The sequence below is a fragment of the Empidonax traillii genome, unplaced genomic scaffold (genome assembly GCF_003031625.1).
Source record: "Empidonax traillii isolate 1590-97213 ecotype Southwest subspecies unplaced genomic scaffold, ASM303162v1 scaffold357:size1057043, whole genome shotgun sequence".
Lineage (NCBI taxonomy): Eukaryota > Metazoa > Chordata > Aves > Passeriformes > Tyrannidae > Empidonax > Empidonax traillii.
In genome coordinates this window covers 905,938-930,876 of record NW_020955550.1, presented here as the reverse complement: position 1 = coordinate 930,876, position 24,939 = coordinate 905,938, and positions in this window count along the sequence as shown.

Below are 24,939 nucleotides of genomic sequence, written 5' to 3'. Positions count from 1 at the left end.
CAAATCCCTTTTCCCACTGTGCACACAGCAGGGACAGCTACTGCTGCCTGCTTCTCCAAAGTTTGAGTGCCTAACTTTGCATCCCAAACACAAAAGTATTTTGGTTCACGTATACATACATACATGCATATCTATAAAAATATATATGTACACACCCACACACGAAGAGCAGCAATCAGTTTTATTCCTTCGCTTTGCAGTCATCAGTAAATTTAGTATATTCATGTGAATAGTTTAAAGAACATGTCCTGTGATCTAAATAAGAGGGAAAATATATCCACAAGATGATCCGGTGTGTGTAAAAATAAACATCTTGATTGCTCTTGCACGCTCCTCTTTTTTTGCAAGCAAAGAGAAATGCAGAAAAATTGCCACATTTCATCATGTAGGACAAGGGGGCCCAGGTGACACCCTGATCAGGTGTGCATGCATAATCATTCCCAAAATAATCACCCTTTTGAATAATTTCACTCCAAATATTGCAGCTTCAACTTATTCTCTGTGAGTGACTCATAAATCTTTGCCGTGAATGTGAATCAAGTTTTCAGAGCCGCAGGCTCAGGAGCTTGTTGGATTTATTCAACTTTAGTCTTTATTTATAGACATAAAAGTGTATTATTGGTTGTAACATCCAAACAAAGGAAAACAGATTGTAAGCATCCATTAACATTTTCCCAAAAGGGAAATCTGGAGTTTCTCCTGGGTCTTTCAGTCTCTCCCTTGTAATATTAAGATGATGTCATAAACTCATAATTACTTTGTGATGCTCTTATGTGCTCTGTAGTTGCTCGTACAGAGATGGTTATTTATTTTCTTGAAGAGAAAAACTGAACAATACAGACAGGTGGAAGGAGGGAGATCGGTCTTCGGTGGTTTAAGATTTGAAGGACCCCAACATTTTTATTTCATCCTATTGCAGTGATGTTCTCTGGTGTATGCAGGGACACAGGTGTTTTATGTAGTATTATTAAAAAAATGTTTCATTAATATTCTGGTATAGGATGCAAAGATTTTATGCCCACTTTATAATGACTGGAGCAAAGAGCAATTCGGGGAGCAGTAATCTTCGGGAAGCGGAGTCTTTATTGTCAAATTGCTCCAGGTTCCTTCCAAAAATCTCTGTCTGAATTAGTGGTGGACTTAGTGCTTTAATGAGGATCCCAGATGGCAAAAAAATGTATGAGTATGTGGAGGGGAGGAAGGAAGGAGCTGATCCATGATTTTGGGGAATTCCAAACCTTGGCAGGACCGAGCAGTGCAAGGGGTTGTGCCATGGGGGCTTCCTGAGTGTGGGGCTTCCCAGGTACATCCTCGTTCGAGGACAGGGCAGGAATTTGTATCAGAGCCGTGTTTATCCTGTAATGTTTCTGACCTATAACAAAGCCTGATGGAGTGCTTGACTGAGTGACTTGAAATTAATAATTGATCTGGCTTTCTTTCTCCTTCTCATGCAGTAATGGTGAGCAGATTGTGATTTCCTCAGATTTATTTGTTATTCTGAAATATCAAATACATTTTCACAATTATTATTTTTTTTTTCCCATTGATTACATTTCCCAGGCATCTGAGTTTGGCTCTGGGCAGCACATCAGGGAATGGGCACAAGTTGAACGTTAAAGGTTGGGGTTGTTACTCTGCTTGGCAACGTGCAGGATGGTCCCTTCCTCCCTGGGACACCAGCAGGGCTGCCGAGAGTGGGACAGGAACGTGTGTCAGGTAAATCAGGTGAATTTGTCACAGATTAGCTACGGGGTTTTGCAGACCTTCCCCGGACTGGAGTTCTGGGAAATGCGTTACTCAGTGGGATAAACCCTTCCTTGCTGTTTTCTGCCCTAGTCTGGAGAAAGGGATCAGAGCTTCTCACGCAAAGATGAGCAAATCCCTCTCTCTCCCTGGGAGCATCCTTGGGGTTTGGGCAAAACTTTTGTACAGGATGGTTTGCTCAGTGGAGGTGCACAGATGAAAGAAAAGCCTTTCAAAAGCTGGTGAAAATATTCAGGAGTGTATTTTGCTCCCACTACTCAGTCAAAGCTAATTTGATGGAGAAGAGAAAAATCTCTTCCTTCCTCAGCAAGGAGCATAAATATAAATTTCTAACAATCCTTTAAGGACCTAAGGCTTCTTATCACCCATTGCTAACCATTTTAATTTCTGACCTCTTCTGCTTGACTAGCTGCAGACCATTCCATGACCCTTTAGGATTCCAACACTGAGATTTATGTCCTAGCCCAAATTTCTGTGAATTACTGTTAAACAGCCTCTGACAGAATTTGGAGCTGACCTTTCTGTTTCCCCCATTGCAGCTTTCCACACTTCTCCCTTTCTAGTTCTTCATTTAGGCTTGATGGATATAATTTTAACCATTCTCTTCAACTCCACATAGATATTTATAATACAGACCCCTGTGTTTTGTGTGAACAGAATGGGACTCAGCTTGGTTGAGTTTATTTAATTTCTCTCAGAATTTCCTCTGGACTTCTGGATTGTCCATGCCTTTTATTTTGGTTACAATCGTCGTTTCTTTTTTAAAGTGGAAACCATTATAGAGTATTTAAAAGTTGTCATTCAACAATCATCCTGACTTACTCTGCTTACACAGAGAATTATGTTTTTCTTGTCTTTCTACTTCATTTTGGTACTTGAGCATGGCTTGTTTTTCCCTTGTCATGGGTGGTTCAGGGTCCTGGCCAGGCTGGGGAGAGCAGACTCCATCTCCAGCTGAGTATGGACTTTAACTGCTTGATCTTATATCTCCAAATTAAACCCAGATCTCCAGAGACAAACCTGGCACTGCACAAATGACTGGGAGGGGATGTATTAAAGCAGCAGGAGTTCACCTGTGCTCTGGTCCTTCCCAGGTTAGGAAAACTCTTGTGGAAAGATATCACTAATATTTCTGAACTCTAAATAGATTGCCCCATCCGGATTCCTCACTGACATAAGACTTATTTGGGGCGTATCTTAAAACTAAGATTGATTGCTTTGATTTTCCTCTAAGTGCGTGTATCTCTGTTTTCCCTCTTTTGATGTTACCTCACTTTTTTCCTTCCCGAGACCACTTTTTTTGAGAACAACTATTGTCTGGTGCCACACTGGCCAGCCTGACAATCAAACTACTATGCACTTGTCCAGGACTATCCCTGAACTTTTTGCTGTTTACTTGGGATTTTTTCTGTTACGACTTCAATTCTGGGATTTATTCCATGCTCCTGTCTGTAAGGACACAGGTTTGTTAGAATTCGAGTGTGGATGTCATCTTTATAGTCACTTGGAAGGATGAAAGCGGGCTTGATTTTCCTGGAATTCCTTATCCAGTTCTTTAGCAGACCTTTATCAAAACACTGTGTGTCCAGAGCAGCCATTTCTCCAGTGACCTGGGAGCCAGGCACGTTACATTGTTCGGATCAGAATGGCAGTGCATGAATGAGGGAATCTTTTTGTCACTATGGTGACGTGCCAACCCCATAGATGCTATTTTACTAGCAGAAATTAAAAACTTACTCACAGATTCCAAGGCGGAATTTTACTTCCGTGTGTTCATTTAAGATTTAGCCCGAAGTATTAATATAAAATTTAAAATTGTGTCCTTTCGACTGAAATCCAGTGTGGTTACAAGGTTCTAATAAATATTATGTCCTTCCATCATGCAATTAAAATTTTCCACCTCATTTCACAATGCAAAACACTCGCATGTTGTCAATCATTTTGAAACATGATTTTTTGACATCATATAATTTCGCTTCATTTTTCCAGACAGACATCACACCGGGAAATTATATAAGAAAGGATCCTATTATATCTTTATTTTTCCACCAAATTTCACCTTCAAATGCAGACATTTGTGTACATTTCAGTAATTCTGACAATAAACTTTCAAGGAGAAACGAATGGCATCTCCGTAGCCGGAGATCAGCATATGGAGTTTCCTGCTCTTCAGAGACTGCGGCTCCGACGCAGGCACCTGGTTAGAAACCGCTGGTGTAGCCACGGGAAGTTTACAAGTCTTGATGCACGAAGTGAAAAGGTTGCTGCTTGAAACAGATACCACCTGGGAGGCAGGGAGGCAAACATATGCATGTTTTTGAACTTTCCTGTGTTTAACAGTTAGCAGACACTAATGAATTGCCAAACAGCCCTGATTTAAAACGCAGTAGTCAAAAGCAAGGGTACCTGCTGCTTGTCAGGTAGTCCACCTGTTCAAGAAACCAAAGTGCCCCTGCCCTGTGCCAGGAGAAAAGCTGCTGCTGCTGCTGTTTCAAACCTCTGCTCTGGTGTGTGTGTGTCTGTGTGTCTGTGTTCCTTCATATCATCTGAGTCAGAAATGCGATAGAATATCTCCGGCTCATTATAGAAGTCTGGTATTAAGCAACAGATTTTGATCATAGTTGCGTGTAAATCTGGGGGAAATACAGCCTGTTTGGAATTTGTAAGTGCTCAGACACAGACTGGCCAAGTAAGAGAAGAGCAAACCAGGCATGTAAAAAGCCAGAATTAAACTTCTTTTTTTGTAGCTGGGTTAGCTTTCAGATATCCTCTCCTGATTTGTGATGTCCTTGGAAATTCACACCTGGTCCAAAACCCTCCTTCCTGTCTCTCAGGGCTCAGCTGGAAATGGCAGCACCTTGCCAGAAGGTGTCTGAATCTCCTCCACCTTTCTAGGTTTAAATGCTGCGATGGGGACGTTGCTTCCAGCCAAGGTGATCCTGATACGTTCCACTAAAGGTCTGCTGGGTCACACAGCCAGGCAGCTGCTATTCTGCTGAGGGAATGTGCAAACAGAGCTGCTGACCTACCAGCAAACCCATTGCAGGTAGCTTAAGATGAAGTGTTCAGACTATTCTCTATTCTGTTTTAGATGGTGTGTGTCTGATAGTCTTGCTGCGTCCAAGGGTGTTGCCAGCAGAATTATTCCCAGGCATCACATGCATTCACAGAGACTCAGGAACCTAAAGGGGCTCAGTTCCTGCTTTGTTTTCCCCTCCAAAGACAGGTGATACTTTGGTGAAGCTAGGGAGAGGTGTGAGCAGTGCTGGAGAAGCATCAGCTAATGTATACTATGCCAGCAGAGGAGATAACAGCCTGGGATGCTGCTGTGTGGGAGCATGAGGTGCTCCAGAGAAGCCCTGCTAGTTCTTGCTCATGGGCAGACACAGATGAAGTTGTGATGGTGCATGGATTATTCCCATGGCAGAAATACCCTTGCAAAGCTGACTGTAATGCCCATCTCTGCAGAGGGTGGGTGGGCTGCTGTGGTGGGGGGAAGGAAAGTGGCTTTTAGGGCAGCTGTGATTAAAGGAGGGGAAAACCCCACAACACAACCCCAACATGGTTAAGTTGGTACTGACTCATAGTGGCAAGCTGGGGGATGGTGCACTTGTTCCCCTCATCACTCAAGGTGGCCCTGTGAAAATTGGTAATGATCTAGAGGTAGGAGTGCAGGGAAAGCAAGCGAGCAAGCAAGCAAGCAGAAAATCCTGAAGAAGGAGAGAAGGTTGTTACCACCACTTCCTTCCTCAGACTGCAGCACGGCTTAGGGCTCAGGTTCAATAGGAAGTTCCTGCTGCATAAAAAGCTCCTGCCCATCACCACTCCTGTGCATCCTCTTAGCCTGCAACAGTTGTAAAGTAACATCATTAAGCTTAATTTTTTTTTTTTTTTTTTTTTTTTTTTAAATTTGAGGCTTAAACTGCCTTGCGGGACTTTGCCATGGGTTCAGGGTGCAGGTGCAGGTACCCCCAGCAGGTATCCCAGCGGGCTGCAGGGACATGCTGTGGGTCAGGGAGCTGCATGTTAGGACGGTGCATTTTCAGCCCTTCAGCTAGCTCGGTTCTTATATAACACCAGCTCTCAGTGGTCAGATTGGTTTCACCGCCGAGACGTGGAGAAGTAAATACTCCAGCGCAAGTGCAATGCAAATGATTTCTCCTGGCCTGATCCTGGAATCACTGGGGGGTGCCGTATAAAAACATGCGAAAAATTAGTTTAATGAACGGCAAGACGGATCTTTCAAGGGGTCCCCTCTGGGTTTTAACATGAAACGAGCTTCCCCTGAACTGGGGCAAGGGTGCTGAGCTCCCCCCTAAACCACCCCCCCGCCGTGAGCACACTCTGGAGGCACGAGCAGCGTCTGGGGAGCCGGGTTCTCGTGCACCAGCACAGCCCTGTGATTTGCAGGAAGGGGAGGGCAAGGGGGGTGGGGGGGGTGTTAATTCAGAGATCTGTCCTTCAAAGCAAGGAAATGATGAGGTAAGAAATCTTTCTGTGTTTTGAATATATATATATGTACACACATATAAATATAGATGAGATTATTCAAATGCAGCTTGAATATATTTTGCCTAATCCATACAGAGTTTTATCAATATTTCTTTGTTTATTCTCTTTCATGCCAGCTGCTTTCTTTATATATTTCCATTTTGTACATTTTTCAGAGTGATTGGATCATGTTGCACACACTTCTATTGAAATATTAAGTGTTTGCAATCCCCATTCATAGGCACCAGCTCTGTTATTATGATCCATCATTTCAAAATCCACATATTTGAAAAAAGAGAGCTTAGCTGGCCCTTGAGTAGCAGAGAGCATTAGACCCAAGGAATCTCATTCGTCTTGTCAATAATCTGTGGATTAACACCACCAGATTGTTTGTTTCGTTGGCATATCCTCGCTGTATGTTTTTAAACGAAATGAGCGTGTGGAAGCCCCAGCGAGGTGAAGTCTGATGAAGGTTGGGTTTACACTGGTGTCAGAAGGGAAACAGAGAACTTATTTGTGCCCTGCTCCTGAGGATCTCATGATGGTTGCCATTTGGGTATTGATTCCTGTTAGTGGTCAGTATAGGAGAAAGGAACTCTGGGCTAGTCAGGGCCACCTGTGTCTTGTTGGGGGGCCAGGGCAGCGTGTCGGTGTTATCTGGTATGGAACAACCCTTCTTGTGCTTGGGCTTTTTATCGTCTGCCAGCCTCTTGCTGGGAGGCTCTTTCCCTCACTTTCTGCATCCCAGCAGGATGCATGAAGGTGGAGATGTGGTGGATGAGCAGAGGGGTTACAAGACAGGTGCAGCACTTGGTGACACCTACACAAGAGGATCCAGCAATCTGATTTGTGAGCATCTGAGATAAGGACAAGGTGATGGCAGGTACCCCGGTGCTGCTCAGGGCCTGATGATGGGCACAGCAGACTATGGAGATGGTGTGTGAGCATCAGTTTTGTGCATCTGTGCCTTTGGTGGGTTCACCTGAACTGGAACACCACCCTCAGTAGCTTTTTAGGTAGGCTCTAACCAGTCTTTGGTGAAGCTTTGCACCTCACATGAAAGGACAGCAAAGCCACCGGTGCCACATTGCCATTTTTCTGTCTGGGTCAGTGTGGGGGCAGACCCATCCTCTGTCGAAACCTCACCCTGGCCTTTGCAGCCCTTTGTGCTGGTTGGTGGCAGGGCCATGGGAGGGCACGAGGGCTGTGGTGCCGGTGCAGGGATTGCCATCAGCAGGGCTCCGCGTGCCATTCATCACCGGCGACGGCCCGTGCCACGGCATTGTCACCTAGCAACAGCCCGGCCACGGCAGGCGGGACTTCATGTGTGTATATATATATATATATATAAACATAAAAATAAGGCAATAATTTAAAAAATTCGCATTTTTATTTTAACAAGTGCGAATATTTGGGTGGCAGGGATGGAGTTTGAAGGTGGAGATGTTTACGCTTTGCATCCCCGGGACTCCGAGTGCTGGAGCAGTGGCTGCCGTGACAAGGTGGATCCGTGCACTTCTCGTGTGCTGGGATTTAAACTTGAACCTGACACTCTGCCATTGCCTTACCCTGATTTTTCTTCTTTTTTTTTTCCCCCCTCACATTCATGCTGTAAAAAATTACGTAGTTAAATTGCAAGGTGGGCTCTTTTTTTATGTAACTTCTACCTCTCAGGCTGAACTTGCAGGTCTCATTTTTTTTTTTTTTTAATCAGAGCGAAGAAAAGGCAAAGAAGTATATAAACTCAAATGATTCCTCTCCCGCTCTTTTAAAACACCTTTAAGATTGCAGAAGTCTTCTGAGCTCCATATTGGCAATTCATGGTGTGGCAACTCACTGCAAAATCCGCTCGTTCGTTTCTGCTGATTGAATTTACTGATTGTTAATGTGTATAAGTGTGTTATGTACTTTTGAAGTAATCTCCTGCTAAAGGATTTATAGGAAAGACTATTTAAATGTCACAGCGTTTTCTCTGTTGTTATGACAGTATTATTGAGTAAATAGTTTAATTTTAGTGCCCTAGTTAAAAAAAATCCATAATGACCCCCACATAAATCCTTTGCTGTTTTCATTTCTATATTTAGTTCCCTCTACAGATACTGGAGTTGAAAATAGGTTGGTACCTAAGACATGAATTCTGTTAAATATTAAAGAGATCTCATCAATGATTTTATTAGTCTCAGTACTCAGTGAAGGCCGCACTGACATCTGAAGTCTAATGATTTTTTAAATATATTTAAAGCCTCGCACTGCACCTTTAAATATTGAACAATATTGAAAAATATAGAAGTACTTTTTTGTATATTAGCTTTAGGCAGAACTGTTGTATGATTTCCACTCCTTTCATGACATTGTAATGATGTTACCACATACAACTTTATCTTGCATGAAAAGGTGAAGTCATGAGTGATTTCTCCAATTTAAAAGCACTCAACCCTCACAGTGCTAGAAATGAATATTTTGCATATATTCATGCAACAATGATTCAATTTAAGATTTCTATTTTCAAACATTGCTTGAAACCTTCGGTATGTTAGTAGTAAAATTGCCAAAATGTGTAATAAGATTTATTATAGATGAGTAGCATTTTATTTAGTATTTCATGTTAACACGCTTTTAGGGTTACCCTGGTTTAGCAGAAGAATTCATCTTTCTTTTCTAATCAGAGCTAACACTTTATTGTATTATTAAGATACACTTACTGTGTGATTGTATATCATTGTAGGAGCAGAGTTTTCTCTGCCTGGCAAACCTGAGCCTGGTTGATGCACAGCGCCTGCCTCCTGCACCCGAACCCACCGCTCCGTACTCTGCCGCTCCCCACCGCTTTCCTTTTATTTTTTATTCTGGTTTTTAACTGTCCTCCTAAAAGACCATCTTGATCTCTGCACTCACACACACACACACACACCCCCACCCCTAAGGTCTTTCCTCTCCTCTCTGCTCAATCAGACCTCGGCTCTGCTCTTGGACCATTGATGGTGGCAAACCCTGTGCTGGGAGCTACCGCTCCGGAGATCCAAATACAAACCGCTCTGGGTTTGTTGTGAGGCTTCTTTTTGTAGCTTCAGCATCTGCCCATCCCACTGTTTGTCGTGGGGCTGGTAGGTAGGAGCCACTGTTTCTCTGGGTATCTGAGGCTGGGGCTTCTGTGTCGATGCATTTTACTCCCTGTGCCGACACCACCCAGCATTGATCTCGTGGCTTTGCGTGTGGAGGCGTGCGTAGCACTGGGGCTGTAGGACCTGGGGGATAAAGCAGTAGAGCAGATACTTAACCCAAAGTAATGGACATTCTCTGCTCCCTCCCAGCCTTTCTCACACTCTGGGGCAGGTCACATCCCTGCCAAGGTGGTATCATCATCATGCATACACAAGCCTGTTATTTTAATGGCTTTGGGGATTAAGGAGTGGTAAGACCAGGCCTGAAAAATCCCTGGCATTTTGATCCTCTGACCAAGGTCCAAATCCTGGTGCCTTTTTTTTTGCCTCCAGTAGTCCCTTCGTACTTAGCCCTACTTGCAGGAGGAAATGACACGTTCCACAGGTAAGGGGAAAAACACCATTAAAATGCAAGTGTGAGGGATGCGTGGTGACGAGTTACTGTGCCGGAGTGATAAATATGTTTACATCTTTTAAAAGTTGTAACTCAGCACGGATGAGCTGAGTCCCCCCACCCTTTCCCATTCACGTTTGATTCACAAACAGAAAGAAATGATCTACTATTAGGAAAGATTTCTCTTTGACTGGGGAGCTGGAGATGGTGGTGAGAGTGGCTTTCATAGATGAAAATAATTGTACACTTTTTGTATTATTATTTTTGGCAAAGAGCTGGCGTTTCAGCTTTCCAGCGTATTACATCATTACTTTGTATAATGCATCATAATGATAGAGTGAATGGAAACGAAGAAATGCCAGCTTCTGTTGCAAGTTTAAAGACAGACACACATTTTCAGCTGGGAAAGCTGCTGTTCAGCTAAGTGTTTTCCTAGATGAAACAAAGCTGCAATCCCACTTGGCATTCGCATTAATTGTGGACTTGCCAACAGGCCAGTTTCACTGGTGTATAAATTAGTGGAGAATTATTCAACTCATCTCAATAACTAAGAGAATATCCTCATAAAGCTTGCTGAGCTGTAAGACATTCCCCCTCCCCCCCCCACTTTCCAGGGTGTTTTGCACCCTATACTTAGAAAAATCACAGAATTTGCATGCTGTTCCAAAAACAAAACAAAAAAAAGCCCATACAAAGAAAGGCATTGGATATACTGATACCCCAGCAGAGCAATGTGGTGACTATCTGCATAAAATAGCAAGTTTGTGTTGATCGGAAACTGTCCAAATTAAGAGGGAATTTTCTGGTTTGTTGTTTGAGTTTTGAGTTTGGGTGTTGGTTTGGGGTTTTTTTTTGTTTTGAAATTCGGCTAAAAAGGAGAAGTGAAAGCGCCTGTGAAACGTGTCTCAGTGCCATCATCAGACACCCGACATTTCGTGTCTCTCTGTTGGAACAAGAGCCCGGGAAGTGCAAACTTCCCCAAACTGTCCAGCCAACAGGCCTTTCTGACCTAAAGGGGGGGATTACCTTTATGGTGACAGGATAATTTGATCTCTGTGCCATCTAATCCTTATTTTCTTTACGGAGGCTGCCAGCAAGGGTGCCAATTAGTGCCAATTGTGATGGTGGCTTTTGTGATGCAGACACCTGCCCACTAGGAATTGGACTGGTACCACCAACACACATATGCCACTAAACAGCTGTCAGATGGTAATGACTTTTTGGAGTAGAAGAAAAGGGCAGAATTTCATTCTGAGGCAATTTTCTGAGAAAATTTTGCAATTTTTCACCTCTCTCTTTTGCCCGTCTTTTTTGGTATCTGAATTCCAGGCTTCTGATGATTAAACAAAATGTGAATTGTAATGCGTGTCTCACAGCACCAACTTCATCCAAAAACCTGTGTGTCCCAGATGAGCAAAAGTAGAGTGAGAAATTATATTGAAAGTATTCTTACTATTCAGAATCATATTTTACCCTTGTTTTCTGAAGTTCATTGCTTATTTAGGTTACTTATCCCAGCAACAAACAAACAAAATGCTATATTTTCTTTTGCCACTCTTATATGTTTCCTTGGCTAAATCAAAAGAATGAATTAAATGTAAATATCAAACAATAATAGTTTGTTTGTTTGTTTGTTTGATGAACACATGAAGTGCTTTGCAGCACTTCTGCAGCTCGTGCCACCACAGGCACAACAGTTCAGGATCTCTCTTGTGCCTTTATTAAATGCTCTTCTAATTCTCAGTCAAATCAACAGCCCCTTCTTTGCTGCCTTAACAGGGGAAGTTTACAGGAGGAATTATATGTGCATGTGCACTCTTGTAGAAGTGTATAGACATCTATCTGTACAGACACATTCACTTTAGGCTGTAAGTTTTTGGGTGATTTTGGCAGTCTGGTCGTGCATAGACTGGATTTCTTTGCGGCAGATGGGAATTTCTGCTCCGTAGTGTTGAGGTTCACCGTGGCTCATGAAACGGGTCCGTCGTGAGATGCTGAGCACCGGTTGGTGTTAAGGACGTGGGTGGGAAGTGTGGGTAGTGTCTCACAGGAGGTATTTGGCACTGTGTGAGGAGGGACCTTCAGAGCTGTAAAGAGGATTCCTGTATCCTTTCCAAGCCTCGCGAATCGCTGCCGAGAGCTCCTGACGCCTGATAGTCCAGCCAAAGGCCAGGCGCTGGCAATTAATGTGATCTTTCAGCGCTCAGCCAACACTTACTGCTGGTTCAGCCTTTGCTCTGGCAGGTGTCACACCTTGATTAGTGCAATTGCTTATTGGCATCAGCCACTAAACGTGGTTCCTGCTGGATGGAAGAGGGAACAATCCTAAATAAACCCAGCCAAGGTTGGTACGCGGTGACAGGAGACGGTCTAATGCTTCGAGGAAAATGCAGTCACATTTAAAGAACACCGCCGTTGCCATATTTAATCATAATATATTTGGAAAAAGTTTGTATGAAGGTTTTCAAGCTAGATAAAACTAGTCAGGGTCATTGTTTTTTATTAGCATTTGTTCCTGAGGTCTGGGCCGTCACTGCTTGTCTCTGTTTCCAAGGAATGTAAAGCTCTGTTACAGCTTTGGACTAGCTCTCCTATTGCCTTCCTATCTGTTTCTCTTCCATTTATTCTTTTCTCAAACACTGACTGTTTTAATGCAGCTGTAACTGGCGGTGGCCTCTGCCACAGAAAGGAGAGAGTTTGCAGATGGACTCGCAGCAGTTTCTGGACTTGGTCATGGAGAGCTTTGACCCCCGAGGAATGTTTCTATACTGTCACCACAACGTGCTCTGAAATTTCACAGATTTGAAAGGAATGGCAGCCAGAGCAACTGGCATTCATGGGTTTGGGAGAGGTAACAGCAAACCTACAGGGGCTCAATCAGCTGTTTTAGTTTCTTAGTAGCTTTTGACTGTGTGTTTTTCTCCACCAGTTAGCTTGTTAAGGGCTTTCAAAACATTTTCTCTACGTCTTGGGGTTGTTCCAAGGCTTCTCAGTGAGAGAGGACAACAATGGGGCTCAGATTTTTGAAACTTCAGCCCCTGTTCTGGCACTTCAGCTGAATGTTGTCTTTACAAAGGCTGCAAATCCCAGCCATTCCTGTCCTGACACTAATGGTCAGACTGCAGAGGGGCTCCTCAGTTACATTTTCTTTAACGCACAAGGCACATTATTCTCGAGTATGAAAATGCTCTGCGCGAGATTGTGCTGCTGTTTTTTGGGTGGGTGAGTAGTTATTTGCCTGGGTGAGCAGTGGGTGCAAAGTCCAGCCCGTTATTCCATACTCTGTCCTCACATGCAAGGCAGGGAATCCATTGAGCTCAGCAGATCTCATTACTGGGACTGAAGTGAGAACCCGTGTTCTTTGTTAGCGTTTTAAACGATGCAAACATGTTTTAAACAGTCCTGTGGTGTATCTTTTGCCCATCCTAACCTATAGATCTCCTGGTGAACACATAGCATGCTTTCTAACATGTGCTAGTCTTCAAAACATGCAATATTAAAGGAAAATGCGGTAATTCTTTAAACGCCCCATCATTGTGAATTCGTATCATATTCGTTGTAATAGCATTGATCAAAATGAATTCATTTGGTATTCATGTAAATGTCACATGTACTTCCATAGGTGTTTCATTGTAAATTAGCATTTCTCAGAGGACACTTAAAATAAAGTGTTACTGAAAGTTCTCATTACACATATTGCTGAGATTAGTACATTAAGGATCATGTACTTACATAGTACTAATGCATTTCTGCCACTTAAAATGCTGCATTACCCATTTCTGATATCTAGCAAATATCTAAAGCAATTTTGAGAATTACTGACATCCTGAAGGAAGTGGTACTTTTGTGATTAAAATGGTTTTGTGTGTTTCACTTTGATTTACAAAAAAAAACCCCTTATGCCAGATATACTTAAGTGATTTCTTGATTTAAATGACTTCAGCAGTAAGTGAAACAAAAAAATATGAGAGACACATCTAATTAGAAAAAACCCCAAATATTATAAATGCTTTGGGGTCTTCAAACTCATCTCACAAAGCCAAATTAAATTAACTGAGACTTTAGTATACTGTGGCACAAGCCTTCTGATGCATTTGCTTTCAGATTATTACTTCCTAAGAGAAAGCTGAAAAGTTTTGTGGTCTCAGGCAGATGCATTTGTGACGTCTTGAATTGTCCATTACAGCTTGTTTGGTCTGAAGTTATTTTTGAAAAGATGAAGTTTAAAGAAGACTACAGAACATTTTATAAATAGCTGACAAAAGGTGCGTTACAGTAACTATAAAAGAGAGCATTGTTTGAGACCTGAAACACTCTAAAGCTGTCTGACAATGCTGTGGATGTCTTCTGAAAAGGATTGATGTAACTATTTAAAGGCTTTTTTGGTAACACTAATAAAAAACCCTCTGAAACTTAACAGCGGGCCTGATCTTAGCAGAAACCTTAGGAAAAAAATATGAGGAAATGACAGTATTTTGGTGTTTATCTTGGAAAGAAAGAGTCAGGTTTGGCCCTGAGGTGTTGCAAAACCAATTCCATAATACAGTCTCTTAGCAAGTATTTGTTTGCTCTTCTGGCTTCATCCATGTGTGTTGTGATGTGCAGTGTGGACTTGCAGCAAGCGCAGAGGGGGCTGTGCAGGAGGAACCATTCCCAGAGCTGAAAGCACCAAAAGAGAGTGGAATTATGGCTAAAACACCGCTCTGGGCCGTGGGAGGTTTGGGTCCAGCTCTTGTGTTGTGCCAGCGTGTCCCTTGTGCAAAAGAGCGGAACTGGGAGAGGAAGCTCCTTCTCTCCTCTCACTTGTCCTGGCACAGGCGGATGGGCCTTTTGGGGATGAGCCTCCTGGAAAGGGAGGAGGAGAGGATGTGGAGGAAGAGACCGCACGCTCTTTGAGATCTTTCTGGTGTCTTGTGCAACCTTAGAGCTCTCATAACCTTCCTCCAACCTTCCTCCCCACTCTTGCAGCTGATTTGCAGCATTTGTTGACCGATCTCTGTAGTGAGTTGAGCCACGCGTCCAGGAACAAAGGAGTGGGCACATCCACACGTGAGTATCAGCTGTACGTTAGAGCTCCTTTTTTTGTCTCTTGCCTTGCCTGTTCTTCCAGAAGTTTTCAGTTTTCCAGGTGTTTGCCTGGTTCATGGTGTTTGCCTGATTGGGAGCACGCAGCATGGCGAGCCACAGGAGAGAGAGTGGAATCCAGAGATGCATTTCAGGCTAGAGCCATAATTAGCTAATGTAAGATAATAAATAGCTACTGAAATCACATGAAAAATATGATAGTGCCATAAAGTGTGTTTTTACAATCCTGCTCCTCCCCTTTTCTGCCGCCTCCTCCTCCTCTGCAACGTAACAAGGACCCTAATAGGCTTCATGTACAAGTGCCTATTTTTATTAAAGACAAGTGTAATCTTTTGTAGTCCAAATGTCCCTATCGTAAATGCTAACCGAGGAAAATATTAGGACTCATTTATTTATGAACCCGTTAATAATGAGGTGCAGTTATGAAAAAGGCTTTCTCAGCACAAAGCCTACTGAACAAACAATGCACACTGGGGAAAAGGAGCTAGTTAGCCTTCCTGACTTAGATAAAGCTATGGAGAAATGACAAGTGCCAGTAATTAGCAAAGCCTCTTCACCAAGATAACCCTATACATCTTTGTCTAGTTCAATCACCAAAGACTCCGATTCAGTGTAAAATTAAAGCCGGGATGCCATCAATTTCTGTTAACCTCTTTATATTGTTCTGTGTTCATGCATATGTGATAGATAGTTTTTGTCATTTTATTAAATGGTGACATCTCAGTATGCATGTGACTAAAACTGTTTTCTCCTTAGCAAAGTATTTTTAATCATCTCTCCATTGCCTTTATTATCTCTGTTCTTCGGAGTCCTGATTGCTTTATTGTGCAGTATCGGAGCTGTTCCAGGGGTGCAAGTGTTTGTGCCCACTCCTTTTATACCTGGGATTAAGAGGTTGGTGCCCTTTCTAGCACTCTCATGAGCAGGTACAATAGTTCTGCATCCGTCTCATGAGTACCTGCAGACCCTCCTACTGCATTTTTATGGGAACAGGCCAACATTTGTTGGTGGCAGTTATCAGCACTTACATTCAGTCCTCTGGTGTCCATGAGGGTGGCCTCCCCTCTCCACACGTGCCCAGATAGGTTGTCCTTGTTTGGTTTTGTTAGTGAGGTAGCTACTGTTCACCTGCTTGAGACACCAGCCAAAGCATGTTGAACTCAGCTGAAAGACTCCTGTCTGCACCCAAACCGCTTTTTTTTTCCCCCCGCCTTAAATGGTAAGCCCTGAACTTTTTTCCCTGCAGCAGGCTTCCAGTATCTCTGAGCTCATACTCCCTAAATTTCCCTTTGGCTTTCAGATAAGTCAGCAAACACGTTCACCTCAAGCTTTGTGAGGGGGGAAAAAAAAAAAAAAAAAGAAGTTATAAATCAACCCTGTTTCCTTGATGTCGGGGCAGGTTTGCTGGGAGTGCTCCCAGAGTTAGCACTGAGTGACCTGAGGAGTTGCATGTGGTGTTGGGTGTCATAACAAAAGTTCCTGCTGGCTCCGTCCTCCTGCTCTGTAATGTCTTTTTACTTGTTTTAAGTACTCCAGGCCCTGACTGCTGAGGTTATTAATCTTCATCTGTGCTCTTTTTAAACTTTACTACTAGCACTTTTTTTGCCTCAGATATGCTTTTATTCATTCTTTTCAGCAGCAATAACCTCTCATATTGGCCAAATTAGGAAATAATTGCAAATAATAGAGAATCCTTTTCCAGCTCTACCGTAAAGGATTATATATGTGCTGTGTGTGAGGGATGGCACAGATTGTAAATACCGAGATGTGGGCACATTGGCAGAGAAGGGAAGTATGTTGGTTGGCTCTCGCTCTGAATTGCTGTCTGGCTTGCGGGTCTGTCTTTGTGTTCAGAGGCACAACCCACGGCAAAAGGTCATGTGTGGTGGTTTGTGGAGGAGAGAAAGGGAAAAGCAGGAGCTGATGTTGCAGATCAGCTCATGGCAGTCCCTGCAGGTTGTTTAGGAAAACCAGGGTAGGGTCTTTTAGTCTTCTGTGGTGGAAGCAGTCTTGGGGAATCAAATTAATTCACTTGTATTTTTTTAAACAGAAACATCTGATCTATCTAGGTTTTATTTATGTGGCCACAGTAGCCATGGCTTGTTTCTGTTCAGTGCCAAATCTAGGAATTCCACCACAGTTTTCCTGTGTGTTGTATCAGTTTTGGACCTTTATCCGTCGCTTTGGAACTCCCAGTTGTCCAATCGTGGAGCTGAAACAAAGAGTTTATTCCTGACTTGTATCACAGTCACGCATCACAATCCATCCCAGCTACTGCAAAACTGTTTAATTAGGCATAATATTAATAATTGTTTTTCACTAACAACAATATATGTAGGACTTTGGGATATGCTTGTGCCATGTGAGAAGCTACTTAAGCTCTCAGGTGTCTGGCTGCTCTCATACATAGGCATTTTCAGGATCAAAGCTCCTGTGAATGTTACTCACAACAAATAATTCTACCAGCTCTTGGGAAGAAAATACGGAGAACATTGATGTAATGCTGCCATCTCAGCTGGGGAGCAAGGAAATACCTCAACTGCAGGAGAGAGCAAAGCTCTCTCGGCGCTCTCACCACATTAACACTTACCTTCCTTCCTTCCTTCCAGTCAAAGTTCTCTGAGCTGCTGCTTTCCATTGTTTTTTATTATTCATTTGAATCAGAAAATAATATTTTTCCTCTCTAATTCAGGAAAAATTGTCATTGCCCACCTCCTGCTGAGAGAAAAAAGTGCCAGAGCCCATCTCCTATGAGCTCCTTCTCACTTCAAATGCAGGCTGCAATGGCTCCTTTGGAAATGTAACAGGCTATTATAGAAATATGTATTTACACAGTATTTTAAGATGCACATTATCCACCTGATAGACCATAACAGCTCACCATTACAGCCTATTGAATAAAACCTCTTTGCACCATTTTTTTTTTTTCGAAGCGGATACTTTTTATGTGATAAATTGTGAATCTATCGCATAAAAGTACGAGTTCGTTGTGCAGGACTGTAGGAGGACACCATTTATGTGTCACCTGCTGCAGTGGGAAGTTGGTCTGACCCTGTTCTATCCAATGAATTATTCTGACCAGAGAGATGCAGATTAAAAAAAAAAAAAGGGGGGGTGGGGTGGGAGAGAAAAAAGCTTCATGAACATAAAAGGAAAAGTTGCAACATTTGTTTACTGGTCTGCATTAAATTATAAGGGAGATTATGTCCTGCCATGCATGTCTATGAATTTTAAACCACTGGCAGTGTGAGAAACCACCCTTTGGGGCTCGTGATGTCCTCCTGAATTCCCAAGGAGCTGGGAGCATCCCAGATATTTAAGGAGTTCTCCTATACTACTTTCACCTCCCAGTCCTAGGGCCTTTCATCTCTCCTGCAGAGTCGTTTTCCTTCTTCCTTAGCTGGCCCTATTCTTAAAAGGGACCCCTGTGTTCTAAAAACATTTCTGCTTGGCTTTCCTGCCCAAACTTCCTGTGCTTGCTTGACTCCCTCCAGCTAATCCATACTTGAACAGTTTCTCTCTTCCAGGAATTCACATTAGTACCCGCACTGCCCCAGGTGCCCTCTCTCTCTCTTCATCTGAGGATGCTCTTTTGGAATAGATAATAACCAAAATTTCACGAGCCTCCTTTATTAGTCAGGAGTGAGGCATGGCTCTGTCATTTCTGGTGATGTTTAACTTAGCAAGAAAGAAAACACAACAGAGAACACCACAAGACCCCAACTTCAAAACGAAACTCACAGCCAAAGACAGTGTCCCTGTTATCAAACAGACTGAATAAGCTGCAAACAGACAAGATCCCCAACTTGTTATAAGATGAAATAGAGCCCAGCCCCTGTTGTGAAACAGTTTTATGTTGCAGATGTTCATGAATGCATGGAAAATGTGGTGACTTCAAGTCTCTTTTCGTTCCCTATCTTCAGGATGTCAAAACTGATTTTTTTTTTAAAAGAAACTCTCTAACAGTTGCAGTTGACTCCTGAGAAGAACGTGTGGAACAAAAAAAAGACTCCCAGCCAGCCTAACAGCGTTGTCTTCTTCCCTCCCCCCAACTCAAATTCAGCATACACAACAGAAATACCAAACAGGCATGGGTTTTACATATCATGCCAATTCTGATCCAGAACAGTTTATTAATATAAATCACCTCCAAAAAAGGGAAAGATTTTAAAGGGAGGCGAATGGCTGCCAAAAAGACTTACACACAGAGCCAGTGCCTAACACTAAACCTAGTGGAAATCATGTAGTTCCATTCTTCGTGAAGCCAAGCAGTGGGGAGCCAGTGCTTTGAACCCTGCGTGGGACACTTGCTGTGAGTCCCCAGTGGAAAGCATATGGTTCGAGAGGAAACAGGAACACCATCCAAAAAACTGCTGGTCTATAACCAGCAGATCTGTAAATAGTCTAAACCCATTTTCCTGCCAGAGGGATCCGAAGGGCCCTGTCTGGCCTTTCCCATGACTGTTCCCCCTCGGGGGTGTCAGCAGGAGCTCCCACTCCTCTGAGATGACTCCAAGCACTTCTGGGAGGGCTTTTGCAGTGTCCAGCCCAAAGGTGGAAGCTGATCTTACCTCTGTGCTTTTGTCTTAGGCATCTCCTCCTTTACTCTTCACTCTTGTCTTGTTCACAGAGAAGGACCGAGCAGCCAGAAGTTGTGGTTTTCTGGATTTCCTAGGTGTGTTTGGGAAAACCGTCCTCACTTTTTAAACAGTGTATCCGGTTTAATTTTCATTATTTTTAGATGTTAAATTTTACATCAACACAGTGTGTCTTAAACTACTGTATTAGAATGCTGCTTGACTCACTTCCAAATTGAAGACCTTTTAAAAAAATTGAAGCAGTCCAATAATTTTAAATCACTCTGCACTGTGCATTGCAATTTAAAATTATTGGAGTGCTTCAAATTTTTATAAGCCCTTGAATTTGGAAGTGATCGAGGTTCTGGGCATACTCAGTGTAGAGCAATTTAAAATTATAAGAGCTGTCAAATTTTTATATAAGCACTTCAGTTAGAAAAGGGATTTGGGTTCTGGGCATGTGCAAAGGGGAGCAATTTAAATTATTAAAGTGCTTCAATTTTTTTTCTAAGCACCTGATTTTGGAAGGGTTTTGGTTTGTGCAGCCTAAAATGGCAACTTCCTTTGAGAGTTTCTTCTTTAAAAGAATTTCAATCTTGCAAACTAAAGTATTCTTTAAAATGTGAATTCACTGATACTTTTAAGAACTGATTTGCACAGAGCGTGGTGCCCAGAACATCTATTTTTTTTCACTCATTTTATCATTTTACTATTTAAGGGGCAAATTGATGGTATAGAAATAGTTGGCTCTTCGGATTTTAAATTTTTTCCAACTGTTGCACTCACGTGCAAATAAAAAAATAGAATGGAAAAATGAAAAATTTGATGAGAAGAAGTGAATGCTTTTTCCATGCACTATCCTGCCTGGCCAACAGAATTTAGAAGGGATGCAAAATTGAAACAATTCGTTATTAAATCTCATTTTAAGTGTCTCTCAACACTTAAAATGAAAGCCATGTGACAGCTGATTGAATCTGAAGGAAGGAAGTTGGAAAGCAGCTTTATTTGCACACTTGTGCCAGAGTACTGAAGTGATTCCTGCCAGGAGCCGTGCTGGGATTGCCATCTTTGCCCCAAATCCTGCTATGGCCCTTGAAATTCCAGTGCTGGGCAGTAGCGTGGGGAGAGCAGCAAGGGGAGAGGGCAGGATGAGACTGAGGGAGGCTCTTACTGAGCTGTCAAAAGACAGAGATAGGGGAGGTGAGCTCTCTGCTCACACTTCTCTCTCCTTTCTCATTTTAAAACCAGGGATTCACTCCTTAGGGCTGGAATTTGGGTAATTAGTTGATGTGTAGAGGGCACCGTGTACCTTAAGCCTCGTGGTTCAGGAGTGTGGGTGGCGTGGAACTGTGCATTTCATCAAATGCCAGTGCAGTATTTCCTTCCCCTTGAATGCTCCTTTCCCTTGTTACCAGGGAGGTGATAGGTGACCATTTGTAGTTGTTTTTTCCCTTGGAAAATGAAGTTTTTGAATAAAAGCCAGTGATCAAATTAAGTAGGGGCAAAGATATGTCAGAGGTGAAATTCAAAAGACAATACGTAATAATTGGTTTTAAAGCAGGAGCCAGATTAATCATATAGTCAGGAACAAAGGGGAAAATTCCTGAAAGCCTGTTGCATTTTAACTTGGATTTTTTTTTTTTTTCTTTTCCCCTCCAAAAAGGTAAAAGTACAAACATGGTTTCTTACTGCCCCTGCTATTAACTGCATCACACCCTCTTGGGATGTGAAAACCCTGGGCAATTCTGTGCCGGAAGGACAAGGAATGGGAGGCCAAACATATCCTTGCTCGGTGCAAGTTGGTTTGGGCTGTGCTTTCATTGAACCCTTCTGGAATTTTGTGGCAGGCACTGGCTGAGCTCTGCTCATCCACAGGCCTTGGAGCAGAGAGTGGGGCGTGCCGGGGGATCGGCGCGAGCGTGGCCGGGAAGCCGCCGCCGCGTGTGGCCGTGCCAGGGGTGAGAAAAGGTTTCTCCGGGGAGAGTTTGGTGGATGTGAGAGCTCTGTCCTTCCCTCTCCTTCTGCCCAGTATGTCAAGCTGGGTGTCAAACACGGAGACAGACCTGGCCCTGTCTGTCTGAATCCCTGTTCTGGCACAAAATAAAAGAGCGGATGGACTCGGAGCCGCCGCCTCGCACAGACACACGTACGAGCACCGAGGCTGCCTTAAAGTTGCCGTCTCGCTGCCTCACTTCAGACGCTGCCTGCTCGAACCCCGCTTTTGGGCTGGATTCATGCTAATGTTGACAGTTTTTTTCCTCCTTTGTTACATTGTGCAAACCAAATAGAAAGTGAGGTGAGCTTGTCTGAGCAGATGAAAGATGGCAAGAAATTGGCGCTTGGGGACCAGTGTCTTGGTGACATCGACTCTGCAGTCCTTTTTTTCTCTCTCTCCCTGGCTTCCCCTCTCCCTCTCATTCTCTCTGAAATGGTCTGTGCCTCCAGTAATTTACATAATACTCTTCTGACACCTTTACTTTAGTCATCAATCACGGTACCTTCTCTCAGTCTATCTTTTGTCTGAGCATGTCTCTTCTTTATCAGGCCATGCACAAAAGATTAATTTCACAGTTTTTCTCCCTTCTTTCTTTCCTTGCAAGATACAAAGCTCATGAAATGACAGAAGCAAGATAATGAAAACAACAATGCAAGCAATTTTTTTTTTTGTTCTTGCTGGTTGGATCTCGAGATACTTTTTTTAACCTCATTGTGTGCCATCTGTCTTAGAAAAGGTCTGCTCTGTATTTTTTAATACAATTCTGATGCTGTTCTGAAGACTACCTGGGGGAAAAAAAATACATATTTTAATCAGGCCATAGGTATTGATGTAAAATTAAATAACAAATTAAAAAAAAAAAAGGAATTTGCTGAACAATTAAAGCGAGGGGTCCATTTCTAATGGTGGCATGGGCTACTGCACAGTGCCCATGCCCCAATTAATATTAATGATCTTTTGTGCATAGCAAATTTATGGCATTTGATTGACTCACACAACTACACTTCAAGCTGTCACGTAAAGTGAAATATATGGGCACCATGGCCTAATTTGCATATGCATATGTTCTTAATATTAATTAGTCTAATGGATCTAAGGACCTGGAGATAATTTGAGTACTGGGAGAAGAGAAGCAAACAAACAAAACAAAACTCACTGAACAGTGCCCTGGTATGGGCTTGTCCTACAATCAAATAACTCTCCCAAAATGCAAAATAATTGGCATGAATTTCTCCTCCTTCCCCCTGTTTCTCCCAGGACCGGCTGAATTAAAATCTTATCCCATATAATGCATTGTTTTGGCTCTGACCCTGACACTTTTTAATTTGAAATGCTTAACATGCCAAGTAGATTACAGAATTATGTACAGAGGAGTTTGAGTTCAGGCTTATGGGCGTAGGTCAGGGCTATGAGATTTGCAGCCCTGCGAGGGGGCTATTTCCCAATACACCTGTGTAATTCCCATTAATATTAATGGGAACCGTGGCAGTATATTGGGGGGAACTTGGTGTCCCCAGCTCAGCTTTGTGATTGCATTGCCTGGTAACAATGGTGCAGATTTCCAGAGGAAGCAGCCTCACTTTTGACCATTGGATGTTGGTCTTTTAAAGTTAGTGAAAATTCACTTTTCTTGACACTCTAGGGGGGAGCAAGAGGTGCCAAAGCTCCAAAGTAGGGAGGTGTCAGGGTCATCTTTTCTGTTTGACTTGTGAACTGGCTTGTGAGAGGGCTGGTGTCCTACTCCTGGCTGCACTCCTACATCTGTACAACTCTTCTCTGTGCAAAACAACTCTGAACTTTCCCCCAGGCTTGGACCAGTGAGCTGAAGCCAAGCGAGTGGTCAGGTCACCTCTTGTAAACTGTGCCCAGTGTTCTTAGACGTTCACCGGGAGGAATTAGTGGAGTTTACTCTCTCGAATGTCGAAACCATCCTACAAAATGGCACGTGGCCTCTGCCTGTCAAACTCCCACTCCTGCATCAAGTGAGTCTTTTGACTGATTCTGCAGATGTAGTAGGTTTGCTGCACCACTGGTGCTACCTGTGGCACAGCAGGTGCCACCACCAGAAGCTGCTCCCAAGCACAGTGCTGCCCAGGACTTCTGGACAGAACAGACGGGTGCCCTTTTGTGGGTTCAGCAGGTCCAGATGCACCGGTGTGACTGTGCTTTGTGCAAGATGAGGAACACGTTTGTGTGATGGTGAAGAGGAGGTTGGCAGGGGGGTCCATGCACTAAGTCCTTCCTGGACCATAAAGTGCTGCGGGAGTTATTGAGGGAAGGGAGGGAGGGAGGGAGGGAGGGAGGGATGCTTTGGTGTCCCTGCAAATTGGCCAAAGGCAGGAGGAGGTGGCTGTCACCCCGTGCAGTTGCTCAGGCGTGATGTTACCAGTGGAAAAGGAGAGTAGGTTCAGCCCTCCAGCTGGGAGTTCTCTGGGAGCAACTGTGACTTAGGACACGTCTGTGTGGGTGTCCTGCGGGATAAGTCTGGCTGGAGCTGTGGTGTGGCTTGGGCAGCCAGCCGAGGAGCTGGGGCTGCAGCCACAGCACCACCACCCCTTCACGGGCCATCTGCAGGGAGCAGAGCACCACTCTCAGCAGGGAGGGATGAGAATCCCAAAAGCTGGGGCATAACAGAGGTTTCCGGAAGGCAAGGGTGTTTTTGGAGCTGGGAACCTGGTTAATGCTGTTCCCAGTCTCAGGGGACGTGGGGGCCTCAGCTCGGATTTGGTGCCTGACTCACCTGGGTTATTTCGGATGCGGTGCCTGACTCACCTGGGTTGTTTCACCTAACAAAGAGAACACCCCACGCTGCCTCAGCCCATTTCCAGCCTGCAAAGCCGTAATGACTCTGCAAGCTGCTGATTGCCTTTACGAGGTGCTAAGCACCGATGGCTGCCTGATACCAGGCAGGAGAGTGCGGGCTCTTGGCCGGATCAGGTCTACAGTGAGTTGTTCTATAGAAAAAAAATGACTTTCCTGTACGAAGGCATCACTTATATACCGAATATATATAACAAAACCTGGAAAGCCTCTAGTCACTCATTTTAGCTGCTAAAATGCCTTTAGGCCAACATTCCTGCTGTGAAAGGGGTTATGGACATGTCATATGGGGGTCATCAGTGAAAAATATACCCAACTTTTGTTATTCTTAAGTCTAAATCAAAAACCTCTTTTCACAATCCACTAAGGGACGATTTACTAGAGAGTAGAATGTGGTATCAATTATTTCTGTGGGCATCCTTTTTGTTATAGGAAGCAAAGAGGATTGCTTGAGAGTCAATAGCATGACTCCATCTCAGATTACTAAATAATGAAATGCTAAACTTGGCCTAGAGTAAGGACTATTGCTGTCTCAAAGGGACCAGAGGCTTCAATTAAATCAGAGGACAGTGTTCAATGAATGAGAAAAGGATGCTTAAGGTACGATGACATATTACCGGATTTTACATTTAATTGCAGTGCTTTGTTCTT